This window comes from Mytilus edulis, chromosome 13 (genome assembly GCF_963676685.1).
Source record: "Mytilus edulis chromosome 13, xbMytEdul2.2, whole genome shotgun sequence".
Classification (NCBI taxonomy): domain Eukaryota; kingdom Metazoa; phylum Mollusca; class Bivalvia; order Mytilida; family Mytilidae; genus Mytilus; species Mytilus edulis.
The window spans coordinates 36,575,623-36,601,152 of NC_092356.1; the positions used below are offsets into that span (position 1 = coordinate 36,575,623).

The following is a 25,530-nucleotide window of genomic DNA, read 5'->3' on the forward strand; positions in this document are numbered from 1 at the left end:
TGATCTGCAATTCATCTAAAACTTAGCCAATGAATACTCAAAGTAACAAAAGACGACATGAAAAACATAATCGCCATTCGGCTCATACAACAGCCCTTTTAAAAACAATTTTTATTTTTTTCTCAAAAGTGCAAGTATGCATTTTAAAATCCTGGAATTAATGATTATAAAATCTCAAAAGTATTTCAAATGCATTCATCAGAAAAAATAGACGGCTTCAAAGTAAAAGTTAGTTACAATGATTATGAATTCATTAGTTATAGAATGCAATACGTGCATTATTACACTTGCATCAAAGTAATGTGCTTGATTTATTTCATATTTTTTTTGGTTAAAAGATGTGGTATAATTGCCAATCACACAACCATAATAAGTATTTTTTTAATTTGCATCAGCTTTTATCTTTAAATGTATATGCACTCCCAACGATCCTTGCAGAACGGTATATTTAAATTAACTTGTTACTATCTAGTATCAAATTAAAAGAAATACATCTTTTAATTATTCAGAATCCAACATTTCAATTGACTTTAAACATGACGTTTTAAGCAATTAAGCTTATTGAATTTCGACGCTATATTTGAGTAGGTTCTTTTAATATTGCATGATTAAATTCACTTTTTGAACAAGTCATTGAAAAAAGATTGTTCCAGTAAAACGAATTGCATAAAACGTATTATACAACAGCAATTTTCATTAATGGTAAAAGTTGTCGAGTGTCTATTGTAGGTTATATCCAATTGTCATGACATGAGAGCAATCGAGTGTGCCTTATTTTTTATTCTAGGATCCTTCCTATCATTTTTAGAAGTGAAAAGCTTTTCGTGCTTCAAATGTTTATTTGATGGATTCAGACAGACATGTATGATATAATTAAGTTTTTGTGAAGTATATTATTGCACCAGAACTGGTTGCAACTTAAAAGTTGTGATGCTCAACATAGTCAAAATGTTCTATTTACAAGGGGAAAATCTAATGAGATCGCTAATGTATATTATCCGTTTCGCTTTCTTAGATTATTATGCAAACTTTGCTGAAAATCAATGCGTATTATGTCAATGAATTTCAAAATTTAATAATGGCAAACAAATAGCGATACAGAGAATGAACTGATCTGTACTTTGATATAATTTCAAATTTAGTATATAAAATTCACTTACAGTCTTAAATAATTGTAAACACTTTCCCGTATTGATTATCCAACGGTCATAACGACCATAACAACCATCTACCCGAACAGATGAATATGCAGTAAAAAGATTTCCCCCTTATATAAAACAACAACTGATTTGAAAGGCTTTTTAATTCTAGCACGTGCACTAATTGCTTGAAGTAAATATTATAATATAATTTGATAATGCACCAAGTAAACCTGTGATGCTGAAATGCTCTTGAAGCAGTTTTTATGAGTTTCCCTTCCTTTAAATATGAATTATATATGTTATAAACATCTAATAATATTTGTTAGATAACTTTAAACTCGTTAATGAGAGTGTTCATATTTGCATGTCGGATATGCGTAATTTTGGACAAACTTTGTAATGTAGATATTAGAAGATGTGGTATGAGTGCCAATGAGACAACTCTCCATCCAAGTCACAATTTGTAAAAAGTAAACTATTATAGGTCAAAGTATGGCCTCGATATTGAGCCTTGACTCACATAAAAAAGCAAGCTAAAAAGGGCCCCAAAAATGACTGTAAAACTATTCAAACAGGAAAACTTTTTAAACGGTATAATCAATACAAAACAAACGTCATATTCCTAAATTGACACAGGCATGTTTCAGAGACACAAATCGTGGGCTAAACTTAATTTTGTGGCTAGCTAAACATTCCACTTGTGTGACAGTTGCTTATAGCTTCGTTATATTGACAAATTTTGTTGATCAACACTAAACCGGCAAACGAGGTTTATGTGACAAAACAAGATTTTGATAACTACTGAAGGAAATTTCGTTTTTAAAAATGCAAATCCCAGGGTCACTTCAAATGTATTATTAGTTCCGTTTTGTTAACGGTTTTTAAAGTTGAAACAAAAGTAGATGTTGTTAGATTGCCAATGATACGACTACATATACAGACCGAAAGTAAACATGTTTAAACAATTAAAGATCACTAAATAACCTTCAACAATATGCAGAACTAATTTCGTTCTTATATAGATACAAAAGGTCCTTGAATGACAAAAATGTAAAACATTATAAAAGGCAAAAACCAACGGCCTGATAGATAATTCAATACTGAACGAAAAGCAAAGACTGACAGACAGCGACTAGCGAAAGCCACTAAAAATTACAGGTTCCTGGCTTGGGATTGGTACACAATGATTGTGGTTGGGTCTAATTGTTTGTGCGCGCTCAACCTACCATAACATGTGACTGCGCCGTTTTGTTGTTATTTGCATGTTATGAGACCTCAGAACATCATCTGAGTCTTGATATTAGATAGACAAATGCAAATCTACAGAAAATTGTCCATTTGTTTAAAGTTGTCACTTAAAAAATCTATTATCTCGCTCACCATTTCATTTAGACCTGCATTAGCCAGGCAAAAAACAAACTCAGCAGAAGTTCTTTAGCCCTAGGCTACACTTCTTGTTGCAGCTGATATGAACAGTTTTTAATTTCAGCATATTGCAATTATTCAAATTTGTGTAAAAAAACAAGTTTAAAGACATTGATACATAATGGCGATTAAATGAAATTGTTTTATATAAATATTCAGCGCGTTCATTGACACCGCGTCTTTTTCAAATGTTACGTAGGACGTTAACGTAATAATTGATTATCCATTACTACCACGCGCTGTTTAAATTGTATTTGTTTTGACAGGCTGTCGACAGGACCAGTAGCAACTGCAAAAACACTGCACTCAAGGTAACATGGATATGTAAACACCTCTCGCTGTCTAATTACCATACAGATAAGACGGTATTATACATAGCTAGCTCAAATAACCTGTGTAAAATGCTACATCAAATTACGGCAAAATGAAAAATTGAGAAACCCAATGAACTTTAAAAAACTAAAAAAGAAAAAAATATGAGATTTGTAAAATTTATTATAAACGCGCCTCGATTTGAACGTATGATTATCCTTGTGTCAAGTTGTGAAATGATATAAATTAATCCAAATTCTGCAATATTAATAGAATGAAGAAACATGCTGTTTGTGAAATTTTGTTGAAACTTTATTTGAAATTAAGAGAATTTATATAACCTGTATAAACAGCTAATAAAGACGTTACGTTTTGTTTTACTGTTAAAACATTGCATATCATATTTGGTAGTAATATTAGATTCTAAGATATCAAAAGAGTACAGTATGTAGATATGAACTCTCCACATACATCATTAAAGCTTACAATGATAACTTATCGTTAAAATTATTCAAATTCCAGATACGGTCAAAATAACACACTGTATCGTGGACATACCTTTAAAAACAATTGTACGTATTCTTAATTTTTCTCGTCCTGAATTTGCATGAAATGTTTGCCATTGGACGCTAAAGAAGTACATGCATTATTAAAAAAGAAAGTAATGATGCTTTAACTATATATATTTCTGCTTCCAAAAATATCAACGATAACTAGATTTCAGTATACAGGAAAGTCAAAGCATATCATCGGACTATGATCTGAGTACAGTCTGCATGCGTACTAAAATATTACTTCCATGGTCGAACGAACTAAAGACTGCCGCACTAAAACCTTAAAACCGTATTCTTGAATATCGAAATTCTTATTCGTGCGGTTGAAATAGTTACTTTCATGACTCGAATTATGACCATGTTGACCCTAGATGGTAAATGATAAATTCAGATTGTTTGACACTGAATTAAACAAACACAAAGCCGTTTATTTTTTCAGAAGACATTTATATGTCTAGACGCGAGCATCTGACGACACAACATTGTTAGTTCCTTATTGTTTTGTTTATTATTCCGATATGATTGATAAAAACAAAAAGACAATATCAAAATTATACAAAAATGATCACACAACAATGTTAATATACAAGGTAGTGATTACAATATACATAGAGAAACTCGAGTTACATATAAATGATCAGAGATGTCATCAATTACGAATTTCTGAAATTGTATAAAAACCTTTCGACGACATTTATATTAGATTTAAGAGACAACAGTATTTGTGAATCCTTAGTTTGTCTCGAAGACTCAAAGACTCTATGTCGCATTATTAAGAGAACATTCAACTATATTGTAGACTGGTTGATAGTTGTCGGTTTACTTAAAGTCCAGCAACAAATACTTCATGTTTATCTCTGTTTGCATAATTGTGTTACAAGAACAGTTGTGGCACTGATATTTAATATGTGTTCCTCTTTTTTCCATGGTGGACTCGTTGGCCGAGTAGGCTACGTGTGTTTTCGCTTTTGATTTTGCCATTTGATTAAGGACTTTCCGTTTTGAATTTTCCTCGGAGTTAAGCATTTTTGTTATTTGACATTCTACGTAGTTCATCTATTGTATAACTAGTCTGTCAATACTGAGGTTGTGAGTTCCAATCCCACACGATGCAGAATCGCCCAACTCCAACTTCAATTGACTAGGATTGTTAGCTTTCCTGTAAAAGTTGGGTGATGGGTTCAAACTCACAACTTCAGTGTTGTGAGGCTAGTAATACAGTATACATAATGTTTCCAACAATAGGAAGATGTCTGTGCAATATTACAAACTCTAAATTGAAAGATTATTTTTCCAGTTCTTAAAAGAAGAAACGATGAATTTGAATTTTAACGATTCTTATTCCGTTGCAATTGCGTGATATAATCGAAATCAATGCTTTCTCGATTCACACATGGTAAAAACAAAAATGATTGCTACCTAAATTACAATAAAACAATATGATATAAAATATCAAGGCTGTTGAAAGTTATTTCAACCATGCATTCAGAATCTTTTGTTTTTGCAATCAAACTTTTGAGATCATTAATGTCAAATTCTCTAACAGATGTTAAGACACTTCGTATCATCTTTGAATTGTAAAGGTAGAAATATAACTCGACTACGTCATGGGAAATCTCATCAAATTAAACGTGTTGATGATCGGGTAATTTGACGTAATTACATAAGATTATGAACATCCGGTATTTCATCATACGAAGGGTGATGATGATTTAAGCAATGTTGGTATTTCATGACTTGTTGCTATCGCACAAGAAAATTAAATATGCATAAAATATTATCATAAAAACAAATTAAACATATTTTCGATATAGAGGATGAGTAGTGCTGGTTTTCTCGTTTGAATTGTTTGTTCACATTTTATCATGTAAGTGACTATACTGCAATTGATTTTTCCTCATTAAAGGAGTTGCGCAATGTAAGGCGTATCTCAACATTTTCAGTGTGTTTTCGTATAGTAATTCAAACTATTTGGTCCTTTAAATGGCAAAAGTAATATTTGCAACACTCGTTAAGTATAGTCTGATCTTGATACATAAAAAAGCCGTTTGCCCTCAGCAAATATTAATCATATTGTGACTAGTGTACTTTTCCCAAAATGCACAAAACCCCTCAATAGAGTCAAATTTCGAGTAAAGACCTAAACATTGTCCCAACATCTTTTTTCTAAAGCTACTATGCTTATGTTTCATTGATTCAAAAAATCAAAGTGTATAGATCGATAACATATGAAGCTACTACCGTAATAGCCGTAGGTGGTGTCGACATAGACATACAATCCTTACAAGATCCACCAAAGGCAACAGTAGTGTTATTCAATATTCATAAATCGATTAAGGTGGTACCTAACACTACAGGGATATAACTCTGTAAAATCAGCAGAACGTTTTGATGACGTTTTGTTGTTAAGGGAATATTAAGCTTCTCAATGATCAAAATAAGTGTTTGTCAAACATGGTACAGGATATTTTAAGGGAAAATGTTGGGTCGAATCTGGTTTTATGGCTAGCCAAACCTCCCGCTCATATGGCAATTTTAAAAAATACCGTTAAAATTATAATCTTAAATGTATGGATTCAATAACTGTTTAATATGCATTTAAGCATTGTCGCTCATTACAGCTTCCCTTACGTTCAGTCAAACTATCGTCATTCAAGAACTTTTATAAATCCCATTCAAATTGTGTTAATACTTTCCAATTTTCGTTTCCCAAGTAACTTAAAAAAAATCCAAAGTGGGTCTCGTTATTTAAATGGAATTGACTGATCGTATATCTGGGATTATCTTACATGAGAGTTAATGCAAAGTGCAAGCTTGAAAAATGGCAATCTTTTAGAGGAAATTAATAGTTTAATATTACATGTCATTGAGTATTGGCATTGTCCAAAGTCAATTAATGTTCATCGTTGAAAGTTGTATGCGCGGGCACCTGTCATTATTAATAATAGTTTGCCGATATTTAAGAATTATCTTGGTCCTATCTATTACAAATATTCAACATTTTTAGTTTCTTTCGAAATTGAATACAATACCTCCAAGACATAATTTATGACATGTGAGGAAAAGTAGCATTAACAATATGTGAAGAGCAACCAAAATGCATTAACCTGTAATACATACGTTTAACTCGCATAATGGAGTGGAGTAGTGTAGAGAACTTTTGGACTGGAATTGAATTCAATATCTCAAAGACATGATTTATAAAATGTAAGGAAAATTAGCATTAGAATGTGAAGAGTAACCATTATACATGATAAAAAGTGCATGAACTTGTAATGCATACGTTTAATTATGTAGTAATGGTGTTAACGTTCGATAAAACAACCGTAGGTGTAATTGAACTATTTACTGCAAAAAATAAATTCTGAATTTTCAATAAAGATTTGGTACACTGTACCTATTACAAGATTACACATATTTTATACTGAAGTAATTAATAAGATCGTTGCATCTTATATCTTTTTGTGTCGATACTTATTTTGCAACTTCACAACAAAGTTGTTTCTAGAAATCGACATTAAAACGTTTAAAGGGCGTCAGTTGTCTTGTCTTTTATGAAGGCATGCAGAATAACTTTAATACCCATAGCTACATGTTGTTTTTTCTATACTTCAAACGAATTTACAGAAAGATTGGAAGAAAATTAACCGATATTCATGTTTTAATATACGAAACACTTATTTTTCAAATGTAACTAATGGAAAGCTTAAAATACATGATTTCAAAAATAAAAGGTTACAAGGGGCCACTCATCGAAGTTTGACAAACAAACATTTTGATAATGCCAGAGTGTAAGAAAGAAATTCGATTCAGTGTGTTTGATGGTTAAATAAGCAATGTTGCTATATCATGACATGTTGTTATCGCAAAAGAAAATCAAATATGCATAACATGTTCTCATAAAAACAAGTTAAACATATTTTTGAACTACAGTATGCATATCGCTGATTTTCTCGTATCCACATTTTGTCATGTCATTGCTTTTATGTCATTGACTACAAAAAGGGGCTTTGTACTTTTTAAAGGCACAATGTAGAGCGTAAATGTGTTTTCCTATGGTCACTTAAAGTATGTGGTCGTTCAAATTGGGAAAGTAATATTCGAAACACTTGTAAAGTATGGTCAGAAACCGTCAGATCTTACTTCATGAACATACCTTTTGCCCAAAACAAATGATAACTGTTTTGTGACTAGTGAACTCTTCTCGAAAATTCATACAACTACTCCATAGAGCCAACTTTCGAAAAAAATAACTTAATATAGTTCCAACAACTTTATTCGATAGCTACTTAATTTGCTTTTGATTAGGAAACTACTACCGTAACCTAATACGCTGTCATCACAATTCTGACTAGATCTATAAAGGCAACAAAAATAGAAATGGACTATTCGAAAAAAACTGCCATATTTCTGAATTGTGTACGAGACTTTAAAAAAAAATGGTGGGTTGAAGATGATTTCATGGCTAGCTAACCCTCCCGCCACTTATATAGCAATGTTAAAAATACCGTTGAAATTAAATGAAAACTTTACGCGGCAGGATGTAACAACTGTTGAATATGCACATATACATCGTCGCTCATTATGTATAGCTGTGCTTTTTTTTTATATGGAATGCATCAGTCTAAAAAAATACCAGTTTAGTCGAAGTATCATCAGACAGGACGTTTTATAGAGACCGTTCAAAGTGTGTTAATTCTTTCCAATGAATGTCTCCCCTATGATCCAATATGACTGAGAGAAAAAAATCCAAATTGTGTCTTGTTGTCGTAACGGAATTGATTGATCGTATATTACAAATCATTTGTATTAGTTTACATGATAGTTGAATGTTCATTGCACGGGCATCTGTCATAAGAAATAAATAATAGTTTGCGGATATTTTAGAGATGTCTTGGCCATATTTATTACGAATATTAAAGATTTTGAGTTGAATACAATACCTGATTTATGCAATCTCAGGGAAAAGAAGCATTAGAATGTGAAGAGCAACCACGATACATGATCAAAAGTGCATGAACTTGTAATGCATACGTTTCTCTGATATAGTGTATTGTTCATTGATGAAAGTTGAATGCGAGGGCACCAGTCATTAGAAATAATAGTTAGCTGATATTTTAGAAATGTCTTGACCATATTTGTTACAAATATTCAAGATTTTGAGTTGAATACAATATCTCCAAAATATAATATATGACATGCAAGGAAAAAAGTAACATCAGATTCAAAATGAAGAACAACCATTATACATGATAAAAAGTGCATGACCTTGTAATGCATACGTTTCACTGATATTGTGTATTGTTCATTGATGAAAGTTGAATGCGAGGGCACCTGTCATTAGAAATAATAGTTTGCCGATATTTTAGAAATGTCTTGTCCATATTTGTTACAAATATTCAAGATTTTGAGTTGAATACAATAACCCCAATGCATGATATATGCAATGTAAGAGAAAAGAAGCATTAGAATGTCAAGAGCAAACATTATGCATGATAAAAAGTGCACGAACTTGTAATGCTTACTTTTCATAATTGTCTATGTTATTTGCGTTAACGTTCGATAAAACAAAGCAGGTGGAATGGAACTATTAACTGCAAAACAAATTCTTATCTGTCAAATATTTGGTACCTTGTAACAAGATTTCACATATTATATCCTGAAGTAATTAATAAGATCGAAGCATGTTATATCTTTTTTATGTCGATATTTATTTTACAACTTCACAAGAAACTTGTTTCTATGAATCAACATAAAAACGTTTAAAGTGCGTTGGTTGTCCTTTATGAAGGCATGCGGAATAACTTTAATACACACACCTACATGTTGTTTTTCTATACTTCAGTTGAATGTACAGAAATAATGAACGCAAATTAACCAAGATTCGTGTTGTAATATACGAAATACTTTTTTCAGATGTAACTAAAGGAAAGCTTAAAAACGTTATTTCAAAAATAAAAAGGCTGCAAGGGGCCAATCATCGAAGTTGGACTAATTACAAATTTGATGTCGTCCAAGTTTAAGAGAGAACTTATTAGAATCAGTGTGTTTGATAGTCTGAACCAAGGCATTTAAATTCTTGTTATAAATAAAAGTAGTTAAATTTGATTTGGTTTAAAGCTTCTGATACTAACAAAACAAATAGCCAATTTCTGAAAAATGATTTCATTAAACGATATGGATTTAATGTGCCATCTTACTGGTTGAATAACATTATGACGAAGGCATCTTTCCGCGAAGTAATGCATTTTCTTTTAAACGCGTTTTATGTTTACAATTTACTCTGACTTCTTAACAGATTGTCGATTCCACTTATTCTGACTGTGGCTTTCGTTATAAACATCGGTTGGAGCATATTATTTTTACCGAATACTTATTTTGTCTTTGTAGATCCTTGTATTATTCACGAAGTCCCTTCTTGGACCTCACCATACTTTCTTACAGGTTTTATATATGTTCTTGCACAGTACAGTTTCATTTTACCTTTGTCAATTTGACATACAGTAAACCAGATACATATAATTATTTGTTTCTTGAAACAGTGAACATAGATTTCCTTAATTAATAAATCATGTGACATCATATCCGTTTTTGAACAATCTTTAACCATATTAATTGTAAAGATATTACCAATAACCAACGAACGAAATAATACCAAATATCTGCAAAATATTGACATACACCTGGTAAAGCATGTAAGAAATTAAAAATACTTTATGTTGCACCTAACTTACTATATATGGCAGTGAATTCTTACAATTTACTTTCAAATTTGACATTTCCTTACATGTATTTTAGTTATGTTCTAAAGAGGATTATTGGATTAAAATATAATCTCATAACATCACCTTCTGCTATCCCATAATGCCACCTTCTGCTATTGTACCCTGCGATTTAATTATGTATTGAATTATTGTCAACCGTGATGCAGACATTTTGATAAACTATGAATAATTGTTTAATGAAATATTGACCACAAATGCACCGAAAAATACATTTCAACAAAGTCTTTGGAGTCAACTTGTACGGAAATATGGATTCAAATAAAGTGGTTATAATAAAGCTTTTTACATGCGACTTGTGAATAAAATCGGAAGTCAGTAGAATGCATTAAAGAAAAAGAAAAATATTCTCAGTGTTAATAATGTGTCTTAGAACATCTACAAAGTTTAAGTTACTACCAACCATAAAGATGTTTTTCAATCATTCGTTATGGTTAACTTTTTGTTGTTTTTGGTGTGTTGATTTGTATTTCTGTGGGTGCTTTTTTTTATAAGGGACCGTTTTTTCTCTCTCGCTTATTACAGTTAAATTGCAATAAGCATCGACAAAATGCATTGTGGTCGTTGAATACGGTTGACCACTTATACGAAGTTGTTGATATCTTTTTAACGCATATTTGTTTTAATCTCAAAAGTGTTCGACTTTAATGCAGTATGTCAACACTGAAACCAAGATGACTATTACATGCATGAAGCTCGATATTTGTGACTCAACATTTCTCTTGTGTTCGTGTTTTTTACGGTGGATCTTTTGTCAAAACGAGATTTGTTAAAATCGTTATTTCTCTGCCTTGCTTCTCACTCCTTTTTGCAACGTGCGTTAAAGAGGACACATGTTGTGTTTAAAAAAAAACCAAAAACCTTTGTTTCATTTGATAACTTATAGTATAAAAAAGAAGATGTGGTATGATTGCCAATGAGACAACTATCCACAAAAGATCAAAATGACACAAAAATTAACAACTATAAGTCCCCATACGGCCTTCAACAATGAGCAAAGCCCATACCGCATAGTCAGCTATAAAAGACCCCGATAAGACAATGTAAAACAATTCAAACGAGAAAACTAACGGCCTTATTTATGTAAAAAAGTGAACGAAAAACAAAAATGTAACACATAAACAAACGACAACCACTGAAATACAGGCTCCTGACTTGGGACAGGCACATACATAAATAATGTGGCGGGGACATTTTTCATAGAAATCCTTATGCTGCAAGGTCCTGGAAGAAAAATATACTTGATAAATAAGAGGCAACAGATCCAACAGGACAGTTAACATTTTCTAATAAGTCGAAAACGAACTCACAATGACATGGCTAAAACCGAAACACAACCAAAATACAAACAGCAGTCCACAAAACACAACATAATAAAACAAGAGACCGAGGAACATCAACACCAACAAAAACTAGGGTAATCTTATGTGCTCCGTAAAGATAAAAAGATGCTCAACCACATATGGCACCCGTTGTTTACAAAGCCAGTGATAAATCACATTAATGGGAAATACCACCGCATTGTGGAACGTTATTGTGGTTATGACAATTGGAACATAAAACAATTCCATGATAGTTAAAGTCGTTACGTAAATCACGTATTTATTCAAAACATGAGTAAAATCATAGAATTCCATCAACAAACAAAACATTCCAGTACCTAGCTTTTGAGAATCGAAATAATTTCAGGTGATTATATTCAAGGCTATCTGTAGAATCAATAATGGAATAATGACACCTACATCGTGTTATCAAACACCATCATATTTCAGTTTTTGAAGGTGGATTGCAGGTGCTGACATTTTATAAAACAAGCATAAAAGAAAGAAGCATTATTGTATATATCTGTCTTCAACTATCTGAAGTTTTTGCAACTTTGATATAGCAAATGTGCAATTAACCAGATGTATGCAAAAGGTGTTTGTTTTCATCAAAGTTATGCCTTCATAGATTACAACTTGCGAAATAAATAATAAAAACTAAAATTTGATCAAAGGAGAACATGTAAATTCATTGGTCAAATATAATTATAAAATAAAATTCAATGGAAAGAGAGGTATATCGAGAAGTCTTGTAAATAATAGACATTTTTTAGGTTATCTGCATGTTTCAATTTCGCTTGAGAAAAAAAACCTGTACTAAAATGTAACATGTATATACGATGTTAAGAACATTATCGTAAATCTAATATAGTAATATTGTGCTTTTGTTTTTTCTACATTGGTTCAATATAATGAGGAGGGTTGAGATCCATTATCACTGAACTAATATATTTTTGTTTAGGGGCCAGCTTAAGGACTCCTCCGGGTGCGGGAGTTTCTCGCTGCATTGAAGACCCATTGGTGGCCTTCGGCTGTTGTCTGCTCTATGGTCGGGTTGTTGTCTCTTTGTCACATTCCCCATTTCCATTCTCAATTTAAATAGTATGCTAGTATAATATAACAAAGTTAAAATTGTCGCCAATTTAATCTTTGAAAATGATAGAAATAACATTGTCATCCAATTAATATAATTATTTTGACATTATTGTTAAAATTTTACCGATAGTGCAATATTTAGATATGAGGGTAATGAAATTGTCGTAAATGTAATACTTAAAGATTATTGTTTTAACATTCCCGAAATAGAATTGGCTTTACATGATTATGTAATAGTTCAATTGATTGAAATTACTTTGGTTAATTGTAGTATTTCAAAATGATATACCTAGCATTGGTATCAATGTTACAAAGGCACTGATCATTTTGTCTAAAAGACAAATATGAAACAAGTATTCACATCCAGGTATTATAATGGGTTGTCAACTCCGTCTGTGTTGGATTTATTTGTTAGATGTTTTTTTTGTTGCTTTGTATCAATCTGATGATTTATTAAAATTGAGAATGGAAATGTGGAATGTGTCAAAGAGACAACAATCCAACCAAAGAGCAGACAACAGCCGAAGGCCACCAATGGGTCTTCAATGCAGCGAGAAACTCCCACATCCGGGGGCGTGTTTCAGCTGGCCCCTAAACAAAAATGAATACGTCTAGTTCAGTGATAATGATCGTTATACTAAATCTTTGAAAGTCCTTTTCAAATAATTTCTGTATTTATATTTTTTTTAAGTTGAGCTTTCAGGATTAGGGATAGGTTGATAGCTACAACCACGCTACATTATTTATGTCCCTGTTCCAAATCAGGAGCCTGTAGTTAATAGTTGTTAGTTTATGTCTATCATATTTGTTTTTCTCAATTGAATTGGTTCTTATTTTGCATGTCGGTGACAATTATAACCGACTACACGGTTTTAGATTTTCTCATTGTTAAACGCCGTATGGCTGCCTATAGTTTCTTACATCCTATTAATTGGAACTTTCGTGGATAGTTTTTTGGCAATCATACCACATCTCCTTGTTTTCATATAAATAGAAGAAGAAGAAAAATCAGACAAAATAAAGCGTATGCAATAAAAACTATCAATAAATAATTGCGCCGATAAAATGCAAATTAAAGTTGATTGGCATTACATATTACCAGCTATCATTGTGGCGTATACCGGGTTGCCATTCCAAACAGTTGTATTTGCTGTCGAGTACAGAAGATTGTCGTTTGCCGTTCCGATTGCCATGAAATACAATAGATTTTACAATCGTGTATTGCAGATTTTACTCTGTTACCTGTAACAGTTACAGTTCAGTGCTAATAATCAGTAATATAGTGATTTGAAAAGACTTGAAGGCCTTACGGTGACCTATAGTTGTTAATGTCTGTGTCATTTTGGTCTCTTGTGGACAGTTGTCTCATTGGCAATCATACCACATCTTCTTTTATTATATTGGTTGCTAGTTAAAAAAAACTTAATTAGTCATTTTACTATTTTTTAACACATTAAAAAATCTAAAACAGGGAAAAAGAGTACCCCACGCTGATGTTGTTTAACATTTTTGGGACATCGGCACTGACACAGAAAGTAAATTTAACTGTCCTTAAATCCTGTCAAATTAAGTCATACATTTTAATGTATAAAATGGAATCCATGTATTCATCTACAACCATATCACATGTAAAAGCATATTACGCAATACTGATTCGATAACAATCATACATTTAAGTAAATCAAACCATGCTACAATGACTTCACAATTACATCAGGGACTCACTTTCATTAATCAAACAAATATTTGAAAAACAATATAGACAACAGAAAATTTTGGTCGAATTTATTTTTTGTCTAAATTTAGATCACACAAAGAGACGGTGATGAAGATTTTAATTACGAACCCAGTAGGGCACGCTTAAGTGAAATCCATATCCAAATGGAATGAAATTCTGTGCATTGAAGATAATTTAATTATCACGCAGTAGTGTGTGTCATTATACCTTATATTCAAACAAAGTCTGAGCTGATTGTACGATTTTTTAAACTAGGTATTTGTTTGGTTGTCCAACTGTTTTGATTCGAGCGCATCTGATGAGTCTAATGTAGACGAAACGACCGTCTGGCGTACTAAATTATAGTGTTGTTTTTTTCAAACATTTTTTGTAATGTAAATGAATATCCTAGAAAATGTTCAAACCAAGTTTGAGTTGATTATACGATTATTGCAAACTTCGTAATTGTTTAGGTTTCCAACTGTTTTGATTCGAGCGTATCTGATGAGTCTAATGTAGAAGAAACGACGGTCTGACGTACTAACCCTTGTTTCTTACAGTGTTTAACAATGCAATTGAATATGATGGAAATTACATTTTATTTGGACTAGATATTCTTTTATATATGTTCTGCTGTATTGTTTGTATTTAATTAAAAAGAAACAAGTGGTACACATCAATGATACAAAAACCCAACAATATTTGGTTTGTGCATATGTATATCCAGATCTACTTTTATTCATTTAAGAATTGAATGCTTCTTTTTGTAAATTTATTGGGGTGTAAAAGCGTTGACCGATGTACGCACGGTCAACGCTTTTACAACCCTATAAAGTTACAAAAAGAAGCATTCAATACTTATAATTACATTTTTTAGCTATGATTATGAAAACACGAATTTTATATATTTTATTATTGAATTCACCTGTGCACTTTATTGTTGGAGCACGTGTTATCATGAATGAAAAGTTGTATTGAGCAATGCAACTGCTTACGGAATAACACGTGATGTGCAGTTAGCCAATCAGAATAAAATATTATAATGAAACATACATTTAATGTAATTATTTATCTGTACATTTAAATCTATTTGATTTTTCTGTTGTAGACTTGAACTCAGCGCGGTTTCAATTAATGTCGACGTTTAAATCCAAAAATATAAGCAAGATGCACAAACAAAGTATAAACAGTGTTTCTTGTGTTTGTTTTGGTTATACCATTGCCCAAGGTAAGGAAAGGTTGAACATAAATAAACATATTTACTCCACTACACTTACTTTGTGCCTATCCAAAGAGAACTTTTTTTTGTTTCTAGCTTATTGTTTTATTCAACATCGTGTTAGAATTTCATACAGATCATTCAACCTTACAGTCGATTTCATTGAGTGTGAATCCAAAGGTTATATCTTCCAAAAATTTGGTTAGCTTGCTTGATAGCTGAACCGTGAAGTCATTGTTAGGTCAGGTAAACTACCCTCCTTTAAGAGTGGACTAGTCCAGCAGATAACCAATCTATGTATGTTGGACTAGGCTACTTCGCAAGGAAGGTAGAATACCTATTCTAACAATGACTTCACGATTCAGCTAACAAGCAAGTTTACCAAAGATGTACCTTTGGCTACACACTCAACGAAATCGGCTGTAATAAAAGCTAATGTAAAGGCATACAGTACTACAAGTAGCTGGATTACTTTGATGTCTTATGCAAAGGCAATAATGCAAAAATAGTATACATGTGTTACGTAGATAACTTATCATCACGAAAACTCCTAGAGGACTTAGGTTCCCAACTTCGCCTTTTGAATCTGCCATAATTATTTTAAACCTAAAATCGATGAATAGCAAAAATTAAGTGTCGACTTTATATCGTTTAAAAAATGTACATCCATCCGTTGCTGTCTGTCGCAGGCTCGACAAAAATGAACATTTGGTATTTTTTATATATTATGTCAGAGTTTGAAGTTTGCAACGTGAGCAAAAAGACGACTATAAATCGTTTTGATTCACAATTTTTACAAGACGAAATGACAATAAGGTTCCCTTTATTTATGTCCCGTAAACATTTACAATATTGTGTTTTAAACCATGATAAATCGCCAATGCTGTCTTCTGTTTGATTTCAAATCAAATTAAAGGCACTCCCCATGTGAAACCATATATACACGAAAGGACCCAGATATCGAAATCTTTGAAGTAGGCATTTGTATCACTCACAGAGACAAAATTTAAAAGCTGTCACACATGTTCTATCCAATCAGAATTTACGTTCTATTCCTTTCATTGTAGTTATATGTTGAATTACGATGGCTAATGGTATTTTCATACGCGGTATATATTTTTTATTTGCACGCGACTATCCTTTACCACAATTAATGTTGTTGTTCCTTATATTGCGTCTTTGTCATTCATAAATATTCGTGCAGAGTGTTTGCAAATATGATATACCCATAATATTTATAACAAACAACCGTTACGGTTCTTTTAATTTAATTTCAACTGCCAAAATCAGTAAATTGGGAATATCAATTCCTTCAGTTCATAATTATTGCATGTTTTTATGCAATTATTGGTTATCAAAGTATGTCTTATTAAATTATTTGTCACCCTCGGAATTGAAATTACATGTACTACGTTAACAGTTGTTATTCAAATTTCTTTATTTTGTAAATTAAATTAAAAGTTCCATATCATGGTTCTTTATCAAATGTATTTGCCTACTGAGGAAAAACAGACTTGATGCTGAGAGAGGGTTATAAAACATGCAAAATGTAAAAACATATTAAATTCAATGCATTTTAAACTGAGGGTTTTACTTTAAAAAATTCAAATTTTTGTTTGAAAATTAGGAAAATACTTTGATTTAAACAATAACAACACGATAAACTAATTTTTGGAAAGGCAATTAAGAATTAAACAAGGAAAAGTATAATAATGAACAAGAAACTTGTAAGTCAAATACTAGTATTGCATGTTAAATGCAAGCTAACGACTTTATCCTCAAACAAACATTTCGCCATTTTTTTAATACTGAATGGATCCATTAGTAATATATACCGTATACCACTGCATTTCGTGTCCTATGCAAATGGTGTTTTTTTTTTTTTTTTTTTTTTTTTTTAGCTTATTGACCTTTAAGGGATAGTCAATTATATGTTTGTTGACAATAATATTGGTTCAAATGATAGTGGACACATGGTGAAAATAACAATACATTCTACAGTTTTGTTTAAGTGTCATCTGAAGCACGCATTCGGGTACGGGAGTTTCTCGCTGCATTGAAGATCCATTGGTGGCCTTCAGCTGGTGTCTGCTCTTTGGTCGGAGAGTTGTCTATTAATCACATTCCCCAGTTCCATTCTCAATTTTACAATGAGTTTAGCCAGAGAGTAGTTACTTCGTCTAGAAGCTATTATCAGTTTTTCCAAAATTTAGTTTCTTTTAAGCAGGAAATATTTTTTTCTATTGAAGAAATAAATTACCGTAACTGACATTTTGATGATGGGTTTACTATGCGATATGGGATTTAAGTATGGTTGAAGGCTGAACAAAGTCAATAACCCATAGTTGATATACCTCCTACGTCATTTGGTCTCTGGTGGAAAGTTATCTTATTGGCAACCACATACCACATCTTCATATTTTTCATGATATTGTGGGACAAAAATTCAAAATACGATTGCAGTTGTTTTATGATTTTATCAAGACTTTATAGTTAATTGCACATCTTTGGCAGGTAAAGTTCAATTCATCATAAGCTTTGAACCCATTTTGGTACAGACTTTTTCCTATTAGTCTAGACTAAATGCTCGACATATTCACCAGAAATGTGTTTGATATTGAAATCAGTATTTTGACATCTATTTTCAATTTTTGTCATTGGCTTATGCATGTGTACCCCAAGCTCCTTTTATTTATCAATTTATACATTTGCATCGAATTTTTTCTTCTTTTGTCGACTTGAATTTTGCGATGATTTCATGTTTGTCTATGGTTGATTATAACAGCAACAGTGTGCTTTTAAAAATACGAGAAAGAAGATAAAAAAAATCTATTTCTAAACTATGAAATGTAACATAAAATGTATATCTGTTTAATTGACCCAACAAAGATAATTCACGGTGTAAAAAAATCTAAATCCTGTTATTTTTTTTTATTGGTATTTCATTACTTTCTATATAACAATGAAAACCTTTGTTTTCATGGTATTAAATTAGGACGACTTATGTTTGCCAATGAGATAGATATCCCCCCAAAGCCAACTGATATGGATGTTTATAATATAAATCATCGTAAGGCCTTCAACAATGAGTAAATCGTCAGCTATTCAAGGCTTATTTGTTACTGAGACCGCCTTATGGTTTGAAATTTGACGTCTTTTTGTAATGTTTCTTTGGTTACGATATCAACATACCTATGTCTGGACAAATCTCATCTTGTCATGTGTGTTTATGTTATGTTATATAACTTTTGATGAACTTCTTTGTAACATTTTAACGTAATGGTGTTTGAGAAATAAAGAATCTTGACAAATGTGTGATTGTAAAATGATCTCTATTCGTTTGAGTTATTTGAGCTTTTGATTTCACCATTTGATTAGGGACTTTCCGTTTTGAATTGTCCACAGAGTTCAGAATTTCTGTGATTTTACTTTTTATCTATCGAACCATCATCCGAAACTGCATTGACTGTCAGCGGACATGTGCGTGCATCAGTACTGATAGTTTATTGATAAATTGTTTCTTTGAATATCTTGGTTGTAAAATATCCAATATCTACCATCTTAAACAATAATTATATTTGCCAATTAGATAGATATGCAGAGTTTCAGTACACATTCAACGTTTCCTTTGAAATTCTATATTAAAAGTAAAAAGACAGCTGATAGTAGCACTATAACGCCCATCTTTAAACAGTTTAAGCTTTGAATCCTTGCAAAAAATGTACTAACAGAAAATACACTTGTTGACCGAAATATTGGCATAACTTTTAAAGTAAGAGAAATATTTGTTTTGAAACGACGCATATCAGAAAGAGATATGACTATCAAATTTTAATAAGAATGACATAATACTATTACAGACATGTGATCCCTAGAGAAAACTATTCCACGAAAAGCTTATTTTTATAAAATTTCATGCTTAAACCATGAATTATGAGTGAAAACAAGCTGTTCTTTCATTTTCCAATACAGTTCTGTAACTTTTTTTTACGGAGAGAACGTGCTGTTATAGATATTGCAGTTCGTTTGGTAATTAAACATAATATATTGAAATGTCTCATGAATATTGTCTGCCAATCAAAATTAAGGAATCTTTTGAAACATAATAAAATGGAAAACATAAATGGGGAAAGTGTCAAAGGGACAACAACCCGACCAAAGAGTAGGACACAGCCGAAGGCGATTTTGTGATTATTATGAAAATAAATGACAATTATTATCGATTGTAAAAATTCTTATCACACCCGTCCACGCTTATAATTCCAGTTATATCGCCGATAAGACATATAATCGATACTTTACCATTATCAGAATAATTATATAATTATTTATCATCGTTATTCATAATTATATGTTTATTTGGAACTCTGTTTGTGATAAAAATTATATTTTAGATTGTCTGTTAGAGTCATTATTTTTTTTAAATGCGTTCATTCTAAATATATCCAAAGTATTGTAGATATTTCTTAACTAGAGGCTCTAAAGAGCCTGTGTCGCTCACCTTGGTCTATGTGAATATTAAAGGAAGCAGATGGATTCATGACAAAATTGTGTTTTGGTGATGGTGATGTGTTTGTACATCTTACTTTACTGAACATTCTTGCTGCTTAAAATAATCTCTATCTATAATGAACTTGGCCCATTAGTTTCAGTGGAAAATGTTAGTAAAAATTTACAAATTTTATGAAAATTGTTAAAAATTGACTATAAAGAACAATAACTCCTAAGGGGGTCAATTGACCATTTCGGTCATGTTGACTTATTTGTAAATCTTACTTTGCTGAACATTATTGTTGTTTACAGTTTATCTCTATCAATAATAATATTCAAGATAATGACCAAAAACAGCAAAATTTCCTTAAAACTAACAATTCAGGGTCAGCAACCCAACAACGGGTTGTCCGATTCATCTAAAATATTCAGAGCAGATAAATGTTGACGTGATAAACAATTTTTCCCCATGTCAGATTTGCTCTAAATGCTTTGAGTTTTGAGTTATAAGCCAAAAACTGCATTTTACCCCATGTTCTATTTTTAGCCATGGCGGCCATCTTGGTTTGATGGCCGGGTCACCGGACACATTTTTCAAACTACTAACCCAAAAAATGATTGTGGCCAAGTTCGGATAAATTTGGCCTAGTAGTTTCAGAGGAGAAGATTTTTGTAAAATATTAATAAAATTTACGAAAAATGGTTAAAAATTGACTATAAAGGGCAATAACTCCTAAAGTGGTCAACTGACCATTTGAGTCATGTTGCCTTATTTGTAAATCTTACTTTGCTGAACATTATTGCTGTTTACTGTTTATCTCTATCTATAATAATATTCAAGATAATAACCAAAAACAGCAAAATTTCCTTAAAATTACTAATTCAGGGGCAGCAACCCAACAACAAGTTATCCGATTCATCTGAAAATTTCAGGGCAGATAGATCTTCACCTGTTTAACAATTCTACTCATGTCAGATTTGCTCTAAATGCTTTGGTTTTTGAGTTATAAGCCAAAAACTGCATTTTACCCCTATGTTTTATTTTTAGCCATGGCGGCCATCTTGGATGGTTGGCCGGGTCACCGGACACATTTTTTTAACTAGATACCCCAATGATGATTGTGGTCAAGTTTAGTTTTATTTGGCCCAGTAGTTTCAGAGGAGAAGATTTTTGTAAAAGTTAACGACGACGACGGACGACGACGGACGACGGACGACGACGGACGACGGACGACGACGGACGACGGACGACGACGGACGACGGACGACGGACGACGACGGACGCCGGACGCCGGACGCCAAGTGATGAGAAAAGCTCACTTGGCCTCTTAGGCCAGGTGAGCTAACAAGGCTTATTATGAGAAGAAAAAAAAAATACAAATCGCTTCCTCACTATCACTGAAACGTTCATAGCAAAATTTTAGACTTCAAAAATGAAAATAACAATGTCGAATAAGTAAATTAACAGTTGTTTTCACCATGTCTGTACAAGAGTCGTCATATGTTGGACTTAAAAGTGTTGTTTTCTTGGTTTTTATGCCCCCCCCCCCCCCAACCTACGATAGTAGAGGGACATTATGTTTTCTGGTCTGTGCGTCCGTTCGTCCGTTGGTCAAGGTAGTTTTTGATGAAGTTTAAGTCCAATCAACTTGAAACTTAGTACACATGTTCCCTATGATAGTATCTTTCTAATTTTAATGCCTAATTTTAATGCCTAATTATATTTTTTATCCAATTTCACGGTCCATTGAACATGGAAAATGATAGTGCGAGTGGGGCATCCGTGTACTTTGGACACATTCTTGTTTTTCATATTATTATCTTTCATTAAAGAAATAATTTTAAATACACTGTGTATTTCTAACAATCTTGCGGAGGAGTCCAATTCCGTAAAAAAAATAATCAGAGGAAAATTGGCAACGGAAAGTCCATAAGCAAATGGCGAAATCAAAAGCTCAAACACATCAAACGAATGGTTAACAACTGTCATATTCCTGACTTGGTACAGACATTTTCTTATGTAGCAAATAGTATAGATTAAACCTGGTTTCATAACTCTCACTTGTATGACAGTCGCAAAAAAATCCATTACTTGACAACGATGTGTGCACAAAACTAACAGACCAGGTAATAATGTCTGAAACGGGCGAACATCAGTCAACATTGTGTCATAATCCTGATCACCTTCAAAACAAGCCAATATGTCAAAGAAGATAAATAAAAAGGCATATATAGACAGAGGACATTGGCAAAAACGAAGGACCAAATAATTTATGTTTACCATAGAACAATACCACATTGACAGGATGTACAAGTACCAAGTCACGTCAAAAATAGTCTTAATTATGATTAGATGATTTTTACCACTTTCATTTGTTTCATATCGGTCTTCTACAATCTTTCCTAAAAGTATTTGTTTTTGATTGAACTTTGATTTCATTCACGTTGTTAATAACCGTCGGGTTTTCTTTTATTCTTTAAATGAAAACATTAACTTCCTATGAATTGTATTTTCATATTTTCGTAATTCCTTCGCCTTTATCACAGACCAGTTGCCCAAGGCTTGTGACGTTAGAGAACATCATATTAGCGACATCACAATGTGTGTGTGAACTTATCTCGCAAACATTTGCTGACACATCATTAAGGAGGCAAAGAATTATTATTAGTACAATAATAAACTGTTAAATGTCTGCCGTCCGACAGCAAGTTAATTTGTTAGTCATGTTGGCTGAGCTGACTCGTCAAAAAGGTTCACATTGTCACTCGCGGCTGATATTTCACCATATCCACGTGTAGAAAAAAAAACACGACTGTCAACAATAAATTGATATATTTTGCAATGGTTTCATAGTAGCAGAGACGAGACGAATTCCTTTTTAAAAGTCTACATGCATCTGTGGCGTGTTTCTGATATTTTATTAATAGTTTTATAAACTTGATGGTTTATTTTGTTTTCATAAAGTTAATTTGAAACCTGTATTGTAAAAACATCTTCAAAATAGACATGCCCAATAAAACAAAACATGCTTGATTGACGGTCGTATTTTTCAAATTAATAAACATATAAGATACATAAAGATAATAATTATAGCTAGATTTCCTTTGAAGATACACAAACCATGTATCAATTTTCAATTAGAGTAGTTCCAGTTCGATTAGTATATTCTTTAAATATTTTTCCAGATTTTCTTGGGTAAACTTACGACTGCTAAATAGTCTGAAGTACCAATGATTTGCAGTTTTGCATAAAATGTGTTTATGCAAACAAAATCTTTCAACAAGGTTAACAATCTAAACGATCAGATTCCAAAACATTGTATAGGTGATATCGCTTGTTTCATTAAGATAAGATATTGTTTATAAAAACAGCATTTAACAAAATGACCAAAGCGTGTTATCGAATACAAACATTTATTTGTATTCCGTAGTTAGTATAGTCTTTCTATAAATAACTTTACGCGACTACGAATATAACAAGTTAGTTATAATAAATGTAATGAAAAACACAATATTTTTTTTTTAAGTACAAATAATTTAAAAAAAAGTGTCTCGAAACCCTAAGTAAGATTATCTCTGACTCTTGACTGGTCTAGTGCAGTTATAAAATAACGAATATGTGTGCGATGTTTATAATTCCATGTCTTGATAGTTATCCAAGGTACCAGGATTATAATTAGATACGCCAAACGCGCGTTTCTGTCTACATAAGACTCACCAGTGACGCTCAGATCAAAATATTTATAAATCCAAACAAAGTACAAACTTTTAAGTTGAAGAGCACTGAGGACCCAAAATTCCAAAAAGTTGTACTAAATACGTCTAAGGTAATCCTGGGATACGAAAATCCTTAGTTTTCCGAAAAATTCAAATTTTGTAACAGGAAATTTATAAAAATGACAATATAATTGATATTCATGTCAATACGGAAGTCTTTGAACCATACCTGACTGTGTTGTTACTGAACGAAGCCACTTTAGAAGCTTATGGAGATATTTGATAATGTATAAGGTGACTAAAATATATTGATAAGCAGCATTTCTATTGTAGAAAATGGTAGGTTAAAACTGGATTTGTAGCTGAAAAAACCTCTCCCTTGTATAACAGTGGCATTTTTTCCATTATATTGACAACAATGTGTGAACAAAACAAACAGACATGATAGGAAGAAATGTCAAAAATATTGGTACAGAGGTCAACATTGTTTTATAACCTTAATCATTATGAACACAAACGAACAAGGCATATAGACAAAGCACATAAGAAAAAAGGAAATTCATAGCTAAGTTGATTATGATTGTGTCCTTATTGCTTTGATAAATATTAACTTTCACTTCAATTATAAGAGTCACAAAAAACGGAAATGTTTATAAATGTATAATTTCATAGAGTCACGACTGTTGAATTATAATATTTTTATACATGCGAATAATTAAAAAAATGTAAATATTTTTTTTTATCTGGACATAATTGTTAGCATCGCAATGAACAAATTTTATTTCCTATACATTGGAAATTTGATATTGAAAAGGTTTCATATTTCAAGAATACACATATTAGAAATAGTTATGAGGTTTTTATAAACACAACTTTTTATAATGTATAACATTTTACATTGTAAAAATGTTATCATTAATATTCTGATCATAATAGGTTATACTAATTAAAAAAACAAATATATATAAACTGTCCTTAAACAACAAAATTTGCTATCGCAATATAGAAAAAAGTAAAACGGTCCACAAAGTTACTTAACTCTGAGGAGAAAACAAAAAAGGAAAGTCTCTAACCAAATGGCAAAACAAAAGCTCAAACACACCAAACGAATGCATAATAACTGTCATATTCTTGACTTAACGCTGAAAAGAATGAATATCACAAAAGTATGTATATTATATTTCAAAATATATATAAGGGAACTAATCAATAGACTTACCTTAAAGGTAATTTGCAAAGTTATGTCATTCCATATTTGATATATGTTGCGGTTTCACATTATTTACTTTCAAGTTGTAGAATTATAATAAACAGATGTTGAAAGTAGAGTCAAATCCCTACACTGCTTACTAAATCAAATTCACATTGATTCAAATCGAACTGATTGGAGCACAGTTGGACGAAACTATTGGCAAATTATTATCTGGTAAATATTGGTAATATTATTGTTTTGCAATACCATTTGAATTAATTAACCAATCAGGTTGCAGAAAAATCTTTGTGATGTTGTTTATGGTAATATAAATCTGAATATTATATAAAATAAAAGCAATTTAAAAAATTAAATACCTATTAATGGTATAGCTGACAGTTAATGTAACTTTAATCTGTTTTTGTGAAAGACACTAACATAAAAAAGGAGATGTGGTATGATTATTAATGAGAAAAATGTCCACCACTGACCACAGGACATGGATGTTAGCAAGTATAATTCATCTTTGAGTTTTGAGCCAGCCAATGCCCATTGGGATGTG

The 25,530-nt window shown here is 31.8% G+C and overlaps 1 protein-coding gene across 3 annotated transcripts in view; it reads right to left on the reverse strand.

Annotated features, from left to right (window-relative positions):
• Positions 1-25,183, reverse strand: part of LOC139502062 (transmembrane protein 26-like) — a 63,922-nt gene extending 38,739 nt beyond the window's left edge. For 2 of the 3 annotated variants that reach the window (XM_071291388.1, XM_071291385.1), the window contains exon 1: positions 24,996-25,183. The gene's annotated coding sequence lies outside the window, so the exon portion shown is untranslated. Of the gene's footprint in view, positions 1-1,160; positions 1,315-24,995 lie in introns of those variants that run through there. The other variant, XM_071291387.1, reaches the window with a different exon arrangement.
• Between the last annotated feature and the right edge of the window lie 347 nt (positions 25,184-25,530).